Below are 14,411 nucleotides of genomic sequence, written 5' to 3' on the forward strand. Positions count from 1 at the left end.
TTTTTTTTTTTTTTTTTTTTATTAATGTTCGCATTCTAACGGATCCCGTGAATTTTCATGCCCCGTAAACCTGCATATTGTGGAGCAGTCGCCAAAGTATTTTCATCACTCATCTACAATAACACGTGTGCTTTTGCGTATATGTATACAGACAAAGAAACTCCTTAATATGTACGTGAGTATATGTATACGTCTCGTCAATGTCAAATGGGTTCAAAGGTAGTTGATTTTTTATTACCATTCGAGATAGTAAAAAAAGTTCACACAACCCCCCTGCCCCCCTACCAAACCCATGAGCTGTGCTCGTTTCAGTTCTCGCAACTTCCATAGAAGAAGGAAGAACGAAGAAGTTAAAGAATCGTGTTGCCCTATCGAGAGAATGCCTCAAGTTTGTTAAACGCAGCATAAAACGATTATCCTGCGAAAACAACAGCACGTGGCATTCGTATTTCAATTTCGTAAAAAGCGATGCGGTAACGGAGACTCGGCTTGAGATTAATTCTTCGTGAGCTCTTCTACGAAGCTCTTTAACCGTTTGCGCTCGATGTCTTCCTATTAAGAATTCGTTCATCAAACAGACTTGCCCAACCCGTTAGAAATCTCTATAAGTAGTGCATTAGTATTTGATTCTCCATAGACTTACTTTTGGTTCACACTCTCTCTCTCTCTCTTTCTTTATGAACTCTCTCTCTCCTCTCTCTTAGCAGTCATGGGAATTTAAATCGGGAAACTGTCCCTCTCACTCTCCCTTTTCCTCCTACCTAGCGGTTTTCTCAAAGCTTTGCCCTATTCGACCCACTCGGAATCTTTTGATTACCGATGCGAAACTCCAGAAGCCTCCAGCAAAGCCGTCTAATTCCGCGCCCTTTGTCGTCCGCCACTGGATTCGAGGAGTATACGAAGTAGGTAGTATTCTTTGTTTTTCTTTTTATTCCTTCGCCCTGTCTGTATTCTTTTCGACATCATCCACCCCCGTGATACCTTCGGCCTTTTTCTTCGTGGCCGGGAATGAAATATCCGCCGCGCCTCCAGAGAGTCAGGCTACGCCTACGTAAGAGCGTCTTTAGACGAAAGAAAACAGGAAAGAAAAAGGCAGTGGGAAAAAATTAAACATCGAATAACCACCTAGGTGTGTAGCCGTAATCAGTGTGTAACAAGCTTTTTGCCAGAGTAGAATAATAACAATGTAACGGGGTAACAGATCTGCCAATAGCAGCTGGCGAACTCGCGATCCGATAACATCAGGTGGAATTTCCAGCTAAGAAAAGTGCCACGGGGGGAACGCGGATAGCGAGAGGAAAATATTCGGCACAGATGGTAGAGTCGCGCGAGCGACTTTACTTGGGAATATCGAGAAGATGCTGGGAAAAGGATATTTTGGAAAAGTCATTGGTGTCGTTCGGCCATTGGAAAACGTTTTGCAGCAGATCTCACGGAGCTGGCTCTGCACTTTAAGGTCAGCTGTATCGCGGCAAGTTAATTAGCTAAAGCTCGTTAACGCGTACGCTTGCGATACGGGGCCTAAGGAAGAGCAGAGGAAACCTCCGGCTATGGATGATTTAGATTTACACAGAGTACCTAATGTAACCGAGACGTTTCGTACGAGACCGGATTCTGCGGGGATGAACGTTCGTCTCGTCTGGCAGTTGGTTGCGAAAACAAGCACAAGTGAATAAGGCTCTGTCCTTTTGAGAATGGCCTCGCTGTCGGGTACGTTGGGTTCTGTAATTTCATCTCGCATTAGCCGAGGAAAGTCGACGTAGATTGCTGAATGCGTTCCATGTTCTGCAGATTTCTATCCTGTGCGTTCAAAGCTCTGTAAAGGGGGAGAGAGAGAGAGAGAGAGAGAGAAACGGAGTAAAAACAATACGACGCTTTTGAATGAACCTTGGCATTCTCAGATTTCCACGCGGGTATACCGTCAACCGGGTACACTATACTCTTGTCGAATTATACGAGAAAAATAGGGGCCACGTTAAACCCAAAAGCAACGAGAGACTTTTGTCAATTTGCGTGTCGAACGAACGAAGCGGGCAGCAAAGGAAGGTACGGGGGTAAATTTAAAGAGATTCTCGTTGTGATCCATGACTGAGATTCATCCCAGAAAGTAAAGTCCGTCTCTATACTCGCGACAAGTTCTCCCGAAGAATTACGCGCGTCGCGTACGTACTCGAGTGTCTAAGAATAAATTGAAGAGACGCGGCTCCATTATGCGTAAGCAATATTAACCACTCCGAAGAAGAGAGAGGTGCTACGTGTATTGACATAGGGAGCCGAGTGGTGAGAGAGAGATGAAACAAAAAAAACGAAAGGGAAGCATGAGAGAGACAAGAATGAACAATCTTAAATACAGTATATGGAATATGAAATCTGTGCTAAAACTTTGAACGAGTGTAGGAATTATGGGTAGACGTAAGTAAAGGACGTGACGAGCAAATGGCCAAGTGAACGAGAGAGAGAGAGAACGGGATATATAGAATATGTATATCAACGCGTCTCTTTAAGTCCGTATAAAGAACGTTCGCCTTTCAGTGGTTGGTCGGCGGCTCAAAAGGTCTCATATCTCACGAAATATCTTACACTAAATATTTCAAGACTTCGTTTATTTCAAATACGCCGAGTTTTAAGGTCCTACGTCACTTTTTCCTATTCCACATTCTTTTTCGACAAGGAACGACGCTCGGCGTCCCGTTACGTTTGACCGGTGCCTCACGATGTACTAGGTACGTCCTAACGAGGCGTCTTGAACTATAGCTGTCTCTCTTCATCCTTCTACTGCATTTTATAAACATTCTCCACGTAAGGATACATCACGGAACAATGTGGATGCACTCAGCCACCCGGTCGGGAACATACGGACCAAACATAATACGCTAGTGTGAACGTCGCGACGCGGCAGGGGTGGAAATACGCAAGTGGACCTTAGGGTAAAGGAGTTGGGATAATTTTAGAAACGTTCGCGTAAAGAGAAGATGTAAACTGGGGGCGAAGATGTTTTAATAATACACAATTCCAACTGGCGCGAAAGCAATAATAAATGATCCGTCGTATATACAAGAACGTACCTCGGAAATGGTGGAGTGGACCCTTTTTTTTTTACTCGTGCTATACGTCTCTGGAATTTTTTCGTTTTCGAAAAAAAATATTTTTATCGATACTTAAGCGCAGTTGATGACCATTCGTTTTTTTCTTTACGTTTTACAACGGCTATCCTTGTTTCACGTAATGAGGTGGTATTTTGCTGTACTCAAATTTCTATATCGTGCTGGTTTTGGTTATCGGTAAAACTGCTTCTTTCTTCCTTTCCTCTCTGTCGCTCTTTGCTTTACGATGTCATTGGGCACTATGAAAAATTCAATAGGACTCAAATGTTCCATGTACATGTATATTTCTGCTTTAATTTTCACGAATTCGTTCCCCTTACCGATCGCTAATTTGACATTAACTTCTAACCGAAAGTTCGTAACGATGACGTAGGCGCATTTGCGTAACAAATTTTTTCCATTTCAACGCCGTGAACAAATAGCGAGGGAATTAAGCGAATAAGAAAATATCTAACGAGGTGGGCAGTCGGCTTAGTCTGTATGTATATATATATGTATATTTCACGAGATAATTATGGAAAATAAGTTGTCCGAACGTGGCTCCTATTATTTTAGTATTACGATGAAAATATATCAAGCGTCACGATAGCTTCGTCTTAAAGCAAGTATCGGGTTCGCTCGCGCTTACTTCAGAATTAATGCATAACTTGACGGAAACGTTGGTGGCCTTGAGGGAAAACTTGGGGTCTAAACATTTTGTTACCCTTTACGGTAATTAATCTTCTCCGCATTAATTACTACACTTATTACTCAATGAGGGTGGATCTGAAAGCGACCCTGGAGAAGCCAACTGCAAAGCGGTTGGGTTTAATGAAATTGAAATTTACAGTGATTACCGTACTCCTCGGGACGCGCTTGATTATCATTGTGCTGTATCGTTCGTTACTTGAAAAATGCTTCGAGAATTAAACGAAGTTACATTTGCGAAAAGCGCCGAATTAATTTGAAAATCTCACCGATTTACAGACATACCCAGCAATGCACTTTTCTGCAATGTGCACGATTATTTAATTCGCTTGTCTACCTGTCTGTCAAAATATTTAAAAAAGGCTATAATCACTTTTACTAAGTTCACGTTGACTCGTCGACAAAGCGCCGATTGAAATACTTAGTCGACGTCAAGGATCGAATTATTTATTCGGCACTTTCTCGGCTTTACGTAATCGGCTGCCCGAACGAATAATAAGCTCAATTCGTTTGGTTCACGAAGTGGGCTTCAAAAATTTCCTGGGATTCTTGTGAATTTATTTGAGTTTCGCAAGAGGGTCGTTGAACGAATCGACCCCTTCTCTACGATTAAAGGGATGACGGTATGGAGCCAGAGGGTCGAACACCCAATCGTATCTCGTTCAGCTCGTGTTGCATTAATTTCTACAGTTCACATGGGCTCTTAATGTGACTATATATTTTAGTACATAAGCATATACGTATATAAATTTTTCCTGAAGGCAAAAAACGAACGAGCTTCTGGCGTACACGCGGTACAGGACATTCTTTTCCTCTTGGGAGTAATTGATTTTCTGTGCTCCTTTATAACACGCAATTCAATGAAGTTTAACTATCGATCCGATATGCTTCGTGCGCTACGATGTTTTTAACCTAAGTGGTTCGTGATTCATCCGACTTCCTGATATCGTACAGTAAGTCCCCTCGGTCCGCTTTTCGTTCCGTTAATAGAAAATGTGTAAAACTCTCCGGCTTTTATGTCGATGTAAATCGGTGGCGTTATTAATGTCATACAGAAGAATCAGTGAAAATTTGTGGAATCGAACAAGCGGGAGATTATACAGTATGTAAATACAAGGCTGGCCGAGTATATGGATCGGGGAAAAGGGTGCGGTTGGTAAGCGAGAGTGAACGTATATGTAGATCGTGATAAAGAGAAATGAGAATGCGGAGGAATAAGAGAATCGGAAGGGGATGTGTAAAGAAACGAGAGAGAGAGAGAGAGAGAGAGAGAGAGAGAGAGAGAGAGAGGAGAGGTAAAACAAGAGTTGCGACAGAGGTAATACGAATATAGGGATCAGCGAGTGGGAAAAGGTGGGACGTAGAGGGTAGGACAAGTGGTGTAAATCCAATTTGGCCAACATTGGGGGGGTAGCTACAACGTTTCATTCATTAGCTCTTATTAGGCTATGTTATGCAAAAATTAGTCAACCCCAGTACAGTTGCGCTCGTGCCTATGGGAAATTTAGCAAATCCCATAACCCCACGAGTTCACGTGCTCAACCACCGCGAGTCCATCCCTCTCCAACGCAGTACCACGGATACGCGTGAAATAGACGATCCAAAAGATTCACGGACGAAGTTTGTAATTTATACGCCAATTAGAGACAGTACAAGCGGCGTACGTTCGTTTTCCTTTTTGAGGTAAAAAATGGAAAAAAAAAAAAGATACTAGATGCCCACGATAGGGGAAAAGATGTCTCGCGCACAGATCATCTAGTCGCGATAGTCCATATACGATGGCATCGGCTTTCAAGGATATGAACTAAAAAAAAGGGGGAAAAAAAGGAAGAAGAAAGATACACCCCGCGCATCAGAAAATAGTTCCCATATCGCTCAAGCCGATTTCTCTCATCCTCTATACTATATACATATACCATCCCCAGCTGCCATACGTTATAGAACTACGACCTCGATTCTTTGCCTACCCTAAGCTTTCATCTCGAAATAGACAATGTAACCAACTTTAAAAAAAAAAAAAAAAAAAAAAAAAAAAAAAAAAAAAAAAAAAAAAAAAAAAAAAAAAAAAAAAAAAAAAAAAAAATTATTTCTATCCAACTCTGACGTCCGCCAACTGAACGAACTACCCTTGTGACCGAATGACGTGCATATGTAGAATGTGCATACACGCGTACGCGGACGTAGAAAAATTAAACGAACACACGTAACGACAGTGGCGGACATTCCAGGAAGATTGCAACGACTGCGATTACGAGTCGGTCCCCGAGATAGAGTATACGGGGAGAGTAGAAAATTAAACGAACTCGTGAATGCCACGTTAGCAAATCGACGTCTGCCTGACGCGATAGTACTTGATAACGCGTGATAACCCGACGACCGTTTAAAACGTACAAGTTAATTAAATATATCATGTCTATCGACGCAGCGTATACCATACAATAACTTCTTCTCTTTACTTATACTCGATTTAAAGCAAGTAAAAGCTTTGTAGACTGAAGTTGGAACAAAAAAAATTACGTGCTTTATTCTTTAATAACTTTGAACGCTCTTCGAATCTATCTCGTACACCCAGTGCTCGAACTGTACGGTAGAACAATGGATGCCTCTTTCGTAGTTTGACTTTACGCTGAAAGCGATTGAAGATTACGCGTTAAAATATTTATAGGTATGTAAACAAGTGAGCAGGAGATGAATGAGACTTTTTTTTTAAATACCGCCTCTGTTTCTTCAATTTGATTTTGTATTCAGTTAAGAGTGAACAAAGAACATTGAAACGAGTCGCCGTTCAAAACTGGAGTCAGGTTACGTTACCGGTGGCGTTAACGGTGACTGGACGTTATTTTCACTTTTTATTATCTAGCCTACTCCCGCTGTTTGTCTGATTCTCATCGCCCTTGCTTCGTCCACTTCGTTTTACCCGGCTCCGAGCAAAAAATGAAGAGAGTCTCAAGCCCGTCAGCTTTGCTCGTTGATGGGGTCGTACGTGACGGCAGGATTGGCGACGACGAGTATAGTGTTGTTGCTGCTGCTGCCGCTGCCGTTGCTATATTGCCGGTTGTAACGGCGACGGTGGCGGTCGTGGCGTCGCGCGCTGGAATTTACGAGATGATTTTTAATCTTCCAGATGTGACGCGGGCTGTACGACACGCCCCGACTACTTACTCTTCCGGACAAACACAGATGGCAAATCTGGGGAGAATGATTTACCGTGATACAAGCTAACAACACACGGTTTACATAAATACGTCGACGTAATTTCGTGGAGCTCGAGGATTAGAGCGACTAATCTTTCGTTTGTTTTCGCGACTCGAGCGCGAAGGCGGCAGCACGAAAACTGTCTTTTACTCTATTATCCCGGTAGATTGTTTTCCCAGTAGAAGCTGCCTCCTATTGAATTCGTAATCAGCTGCTTCCAGGGGAGTTGATTTTCTTTTCCGGAGCTTTCAACTTTATACCGAAACAAATAACAATGTCACAACATCGATAGGGGTATATACTTATATACATACATATAACGCGAACCCTTACTCGTCGAGTCACAAATCAATGTCCAATCTCGTTGACAGGTTATAAAAATATGTAGGCTCTAAGGACATTTCATCACGTCGTAGCTGCTATACCTGAGGGTATAGTCGAGGGGACTTGTTTTCAGCTCTTTTCCTTCTTGTTACGTATTACGGTGCTGGACGTAAGAGAATAGCCGGATAATAATTAGTATCATCACAGGAAATTGAACGAGAACGTAACAACCGATACAATCGCTAGGGAACGGCTGGTATTAAGTCACAGAGTGCCGAACAATCAAGACACGGCAAAGGGTTTGACAATGGACCCTGAATTATCCCAAGAATTTCGTTAATTCAATGTTCGGGGTCTTCACGCACGTGTTCTTTTGGCAGGCCTTTTTGTTCCGCGTCCAGCAGGCTTCGGCAGTCTGCTGCCTTCGAGCGTCCCGACCAGTCAAGTTTGAGCTGCAACAGCCAGGCGCAGGGCTGTCAGATAACTGGCGCCAGTTGGCAAGTACAATAATTACCGACTTGCCACCAGCGAAACCCCTCAAGATCGAAAACCTATAGCAAATACCCGACGGAATCTCTATTAGATTACTCGGGCCTCTGGCAACCCGTCCGAAATTTCGATTGCTTATTAACGCTCTTACAAAGTACGGACCTTAATTACTTACCCATAATTAGCCCTGGGCGTGTTCCGTCCTTACTTATATTTACCGGCGATGCTCGTGCTTATCAATTATTTCCTCTAACCCGTAGTGGGTACTATCAGCCGTTCGCCTCTAGGATCGACTTTTCGAGTGCCACCGGATGCTTCTGTAGTTTCCAGTGAGATTACTCCTACCTCGATTAAGCAGTATTTCCTCCTCGTGAAGCAGGACCGTAAGCAAAGGTGCCTCTCTCTACCCTCGGATTTACTATCCTCGTACCGAGCTTCGGTTATTCGATATTTTATTGTCTTATTGTTAGTTCGAGGTAGCCTGGGGCGTGGCACTTGCCCTACCGTGCCATCGCTCCCTAATACCGAAAGCACGAGAGGGACGAAGACAGAGAGAGAGATGAGAATGGAGTAAAATAGAAAAAGGATCACTGGATATCCCGCGAGAACGAAAGGAAAAGAGGGACGGATAAAGCGAGCATGGATTTTGGTTAGTTTATCGACGATCGTAAACATCACAGTTTAAGAGAGAAGTTGCTCGTGCATAAAGGAGGCCGTCGCCGACGGTGCTGCTCTCTGTAGTGCGAATATACGATTGGCAGTCGCTTAGAAACTGGTGCGCGATCCTTCGCAAACGATATATATTAGCCACACTCCTGTCACCGTACAACACGTGACAAATGATGTCCATTTTACCTAGAAATTGCCAAACCTCTTCCAGCGCCGCATTATGTTATGGATCTTCGAGTTAATTGAAGAGGTCGAGTAGTGAAGCGGTGCTCTGAACCGGAGGTTAAAGGGTGACTGAGTACACGTCTGCCTCCTGCTGTTAGTAGCTGCTGCTGCTGCACACACTGCAATCCCACCCACTGAGTTGTGAGGAAACTTTTTCGCACCCCCCTTCGCTGTATATCCTCTGGCGGAGAGTAAAACGGACTGGATTCGTTGTAACGAGAGATTGTCGCCCGAGCCGTAAGATCCGGAGACATTGTACTTTATATTTACCGAGTACCGTCGACTCGTGAGAATTCGCTGGCCCCAAGGGCGTTTCTTTATATTTTGTTTTTTCCTTTCTGAACGGTCCTCGGTGTCCTTTTCTGCTCCTCGTTTCTTTGCCTCGCTCGGCAGTCAAACGGAAGTTCTGGGTATCGCTAAGAATTCTGTTTTATCGGCGTTCCCATCAAAGCGACGTATACGCCAAGTATTTTATAGGAGTATCGCGACAGCCACAATGGCTCACGCCCATTCAAGTGAACGTCTATGTACGTCGCGGTGAGACTGTAATCGATGCAGGCTATCCGGTATCGCGGCTTAGAGACCTAGAACAGTCCTGGCACTTCCGGTCCTTGACGTAACATCACGAAACAAGAAGCACTTCCAACGGCTGGAAAAGCCTTCTTGCCGCTGCAGCGCCGGCAGAGTGATGAATAACTGGGAAAAAGCCGGAGGCGCACGTCCGGAAGAAAATATTTTTCTTCCCCGTGGATACTCGCCCTTTCTTCCTTCCTTCCTTCCTTCCTCCTTTTTATATCTTTTCCTCGCCTATTTTCACATGCTTCGATCACGGTCAGACTTTGCGTACGATTACATGGATACGCCGTTAGCGACCTGGCCTTGTGGGACTTTGGGAAAGAGTCGCGTAAGCTCCCTTTGATTAATTAAAACTGACCGGCGGATCCCCGAAGAACCGGATGTTAGCATGGGATCAATGGATAAAGCCCGTCTGCCTTCGTGCGCGAAGCAATTTGTCGCCGGAGCTTCGGGAAACGGATTTCGAATTTCCGCAGGCGATTTCCACACGGAAAAAATCACTGTCCACGTAGGACGATTTTTCCTACCACCAATCCCTCCCTACTTCCTTCCTTCTTTTCCTAATGCCGTTCTGTCTTCTCTCTCTCGCTCGCTCCCGTGCCAAATCTTTTTTCTCTTTTCCTATCGGCACTGCCCGTAAACGGCATTCTCCACAGTGTCACATTACACACGTTCCTCTCACACGTGCTTCGAGCATATTCAATAGCGAAGCGTCTGCTGGATATACGTTTTCTATACTCGACTGTATCTCGCTGCGACTAAACGCAATCGCACACGACAATGGATTATTGATGTGATCGAGTCGCGTCAATTTAAATTTCATTTTTTTATCTCTCCTTTTTTTCCTATATCAAAGCGCAATTTTGTTTTCACTACACGCTAACGTTCGATATATGAAAAATGTTTCGCGGGACGTATTAATTTAATTGAAACAGTACTTACAAATATTACAAAAACCAATCATTTTAAGACACCTTGCAATCTGCTTTTTTTCTCTTCTCTCGCGGGACGAAAATCCTCGCGTATAAATGTGCCACGCTGTTTCTGTACTTATGACGTACCTGTCGGAATATTCTGCATGTCTGGTACGATCGATGGAACAACAAATAGCCTGTAAAGTGTATCGAGAGCAGCGAAACGTATTTGCTGTATAAACTCCACTAATTTCTTACTCCATTTAGCCTCGTGTATTATTTCCATCTACGCGGCAAAAGCTAATTAAGCATTCCTCCTTTACCGTAACGAACACTTCGCTTAGGACTTTCCTCGTATTTCTGCCTTTAGTACTTGTACACTCAACTATATACGTATACGCCTATACGGTCACATATACCTATTCACGTACATTCAGCTAACACCTGCGCTACTTTGCCTCACGCCTCCTCTCTCCTGCAAATTCTGCAACCTCGAGAATTCGCACAACGCTGTCTGACTCGATCGCGCGAAATCCTCCCACTAAAATAATGCCGATATTCGCGTTACATGATTTCACAAACTCGCACGAGCTATCGACTGTCTCGCTAAAGTTTTCTCATTCTGGCTTTATTTCATTTACGGGTTTGACCCGCGAACTCTGAATCGAACAATACATATAAATGAATGGGATAGCGAACGCGATAAAAAAAAAAAACTTTTGATTTCAGTACTTTTCTCGGTTTACGCTTTTTTCTGCACAAGCTAGATGGCTACTCAATTTTCATATGTATACACGTATATCTGTATACACAGTGGCAAGGGTAAACTCGTATTCTGTCAGGATGCAGTTGAAAATAAATCGGCTTGCAGTGTTACCGAAATAAGCTGCTTCTCCACTTACGGGCACTTCGTTAACACGCGCGTTCCGTTTATACAGTTTTGAAAATTTTATCACTTGCTACGGTCTTTTTTATTGTCTTCCTTTCTCTCTTTTTTTTTTTCTTGCCACCTGCCTACCTCGACTCACCTGTAAGGACTCCGTGCATCTTCTGCTGGAAACCGTAATACGTATCTGGGTTCATTGCGTCTTACGACCTGGGATCCTGACGTTCGTTAACGCTGCTCTTATCTACTGTACTTTCCACCGTAACCCCGAACGGTCCTTTCTCTCAGGAGGATTCACGTCCACGTGCCAGACACACGTGACTGTTGTCTCTTGCGCGAACTTTTTTCCCTTCCTTCTTTTTCTTTCACCTCAAGACTTTCACCGCTAGCAAATTAAATAAACGTCTACGCAAGAACGCACCCTCCTTTGTTTCACCCCTGGCTGAGCCTGTAAGACAATTACATGTATTTCTTTTAGCCGCTACATCCCCTTTCTGGCATAATACACATATGTGAGAAGATATATGTATATCATGGGCCGTTCGTGTGTCTCCTGTTGCATGCCATGTCTGAGAAATACTGTGCGTTACATATGCGGTTATTCTGCAGCGGGAATCCATTACGTTATTAAATTTTAATCTCACTCCGAGCTACGCGCGTACACGTGAAGACGACAAAGACACGACAAGCGAAAGCCATCTCGTTATTTTACAATTTTCGTTTGTAAAGCTTCTTTTTTATGTATTTAATACCTTACGTTATGTAATTTTGTCATTTTATACACTTTTACATATTTCGTATATGCACCGTCGACGTTTTCTCGTAAATTTGAAATTTTCCTAATGAAACTTTACCTCGCCGTTACGCGTTCACATTTTGGATTCATCGGAGACACGTCATTTTCTTAGTATTCTAATGAGACATTCTCGCTCGCAGACTTAATTTATACGAAAACTAATGTTATCTTGGAAGTTTGGATATTCGTATTCGCAATCCTGGCAAAAGGATATCACCAGGGAAATGTTCTCGAACGAAAGGGATTTCCATGACGATATGCGGGCAACTTTTCGTGCCCTTTGAGAATTGGATGAAATCGTTGACACGGGCGTGCTCGGGATAAAAGAAAACGTACGAGATTCCGTAGCTCTTCTTTTATTATATTCCTTTTCACTTTTTTTTTTTTTTTCGCCTCCCACCGATACTCCGGCAACGTCACGGGCTGCCAATACAGCCGTCCGTTTCGCAGTTAGAACCCCGTGAAATGTTACGAAATACCTTAAGAATCGACATGAAAGAAAGTACATCCGCCATATTCGACGTCTCGAACTATCTCCCAAGTGCGCGCGAATTCACTCTTCGAAAAGTATCCTTGAGAGCAAATAGATGTAGTATCGCCTCCAGATGGATTCCGATGTGTTGGTAATCGTGGACCGTAGCCACACGTGTGTGAGAAAAAAAATAAATATAAATGTTCAATAGCAATCTAATAGCTTTGAAACACGTTGTATCCAAACGGTAACATGTATAACGGACGTTTCACATCGCGGCACCTGCAAAGGGATCCATTTCCGTCGAGGGTTCTTCTGTCAGACAGCTATGCGTGTCTCTCAGTGCCATTCAAGCACTTGAATTTCAGCCACGAGGGTAAACTTGACGGCGGCTTTACAATCAGTTTCCAATGGGTGCGGCGTGGTCGACATGTAAATTTTTTAAGGATATATATCTTGCTAAGGTATTACCTCGTAGAAATTTATCAAATACATAATCCAATGTATTTATAGTGAATATGTATCTCGAAGAAGGGGTTGGTGCTGAATATAAACACTGCACAAATATCTGATATCCATGGTGCCCCGTAGGACATACCAGATATATACAGCTGTGACTCTTATACTTGGGAAATACATCGTATGCGTTGAGTCGGTACCTAGATACTCTTTAAGGCCATTTACATTGAGTGGTTGGCCGATTATTAAGTACAAAATTAAGTAGGGGCTATCATTTATTTACTGGCTAGACGTAAGTATATATATATATGTATACATGCAGATATATCCTATGTCGGCTGTTTGAAGAAAGAATGAAAAGACGCAACTCCCTCTGGATATTTATGTAGCTACGCACACACGCTGATAAGGGAATACGGACGAAACACATCGTGTGATGAGAATAGCCCAAGGGATAATTACCGAAAGTGCTTCGTTATTCATAAGATTTGCCAGAACAATATCTTGGTGTTGCCCGGGCAAAATTAAAATCTTGTTTATGAAGGGTGAAAATTACGTCGGAGGGTCTGAAGGGACTGTTTCCCTTTTGTTTTTTTATCCTTGCTGACAACCTCGGGTCTTGTGTTTTCTCAAGGTCCCCCGGGGACGTGCGTGGCGAAAAATTGCGAAATGGATCTGCCTGGGTCGTTATGCATAATCCTAGATCAAGCGACAAATGCGATTTCCAATGATGGGATTGCAAGAAAGACTGTAGCTCCCTGACGTTGCGTATCTACGGGGTGAAAATTTCGAGGATCAGCCGTCATCCACCATCCCACTCCTGTGTGCCTTGGATCCTTTTCCTTTTTTTTTTTTTTTCATTTTTTTCACTCTCATCGATTTCGGAGAAAGTCTGAGAAAGCGCATAGAAATATATACGTCGGAGGAAAAACGGTGAAGTGGAATGTATACATAATATATGTATATATATATTATACCTATATAAAAGTCAAAGACGAAGGAAGAAAATAGAAAGAAAGTTTGAGGGAATGAGCGCCGCGACGGAGCGCGTCGGTCGTGTCGGTCGCGTCTGATATGAACTCTCGGGTTCGCGCCCTGTTTATTCGGTGAAGATTCGTCAGAGGCATTTTTGGTGCATTGTTGCATAATGAAAAAAGCCGAGGAGACCCGCGATATAGATTGTTGTTTATTGTGATCGCAGTTATGAGAAAGAGGACGCGGAGTCGTTAATGACCGCGCGCCAGGTCTGATGGAAAAATGGAAAAGCAGAGGAACATGAGAGAAAGAGACATTGAAGTTGGAGCGATGAATTTCGAGAGATTACTAGTACACTAGGTAAGCGAGTTCACGACATATGACATTTACGCGACAAGGAGTCCAAGGCTGTACGATGGTAAAAACAGAAAGAGAGAAATAGAGATAGACAGGGATGGTTACATTTCCTAGTGTAAACAGAAAAGAAAGGAAATAGAGAAAGCAACGCGGAGAGTCAGTGGACTGGGAAAGCAGTCGGTGAGCGAGCAAGCTACTTTCTCCCCCGGCAAATAGACCCAGCGGCGCCTGTACGATGCGTCGCGGCGTTACTGAACCAAGAGAGAGAGAGCGAGAGGGGGGG

General features: G+C 43.4%; 1 protein-coding gene across 1 annotated transcript in view; it reads left to right on the forward strand.

Annotated features, from left to right (window-relative positions):
• LOC107272894 overlaps positions 1 to 14,411 on the forward strand; it is a 52,710-nt gene that overhangs the window by 1,576 nt on the left and 36,723 nt on the right. The gene's annotated exons all lie outside the window — the stretch shown is intronic.

The sequence above is a fragment of the Cephus cinctus genome, unplaced genomic scaffold, assembly GCF_000341935.2.
Source record: "Cephus cinctus unplaced genomic scaffold, Ccin1 Ccin1_scaffold1310, whole genome shotgun sequence".
Lineage (NCBI taxonomy): Eukaryota > Metazoa > Arthropoda > Insecta > Hymenoptera > Cephidae > Cephus > Cephus cinctus.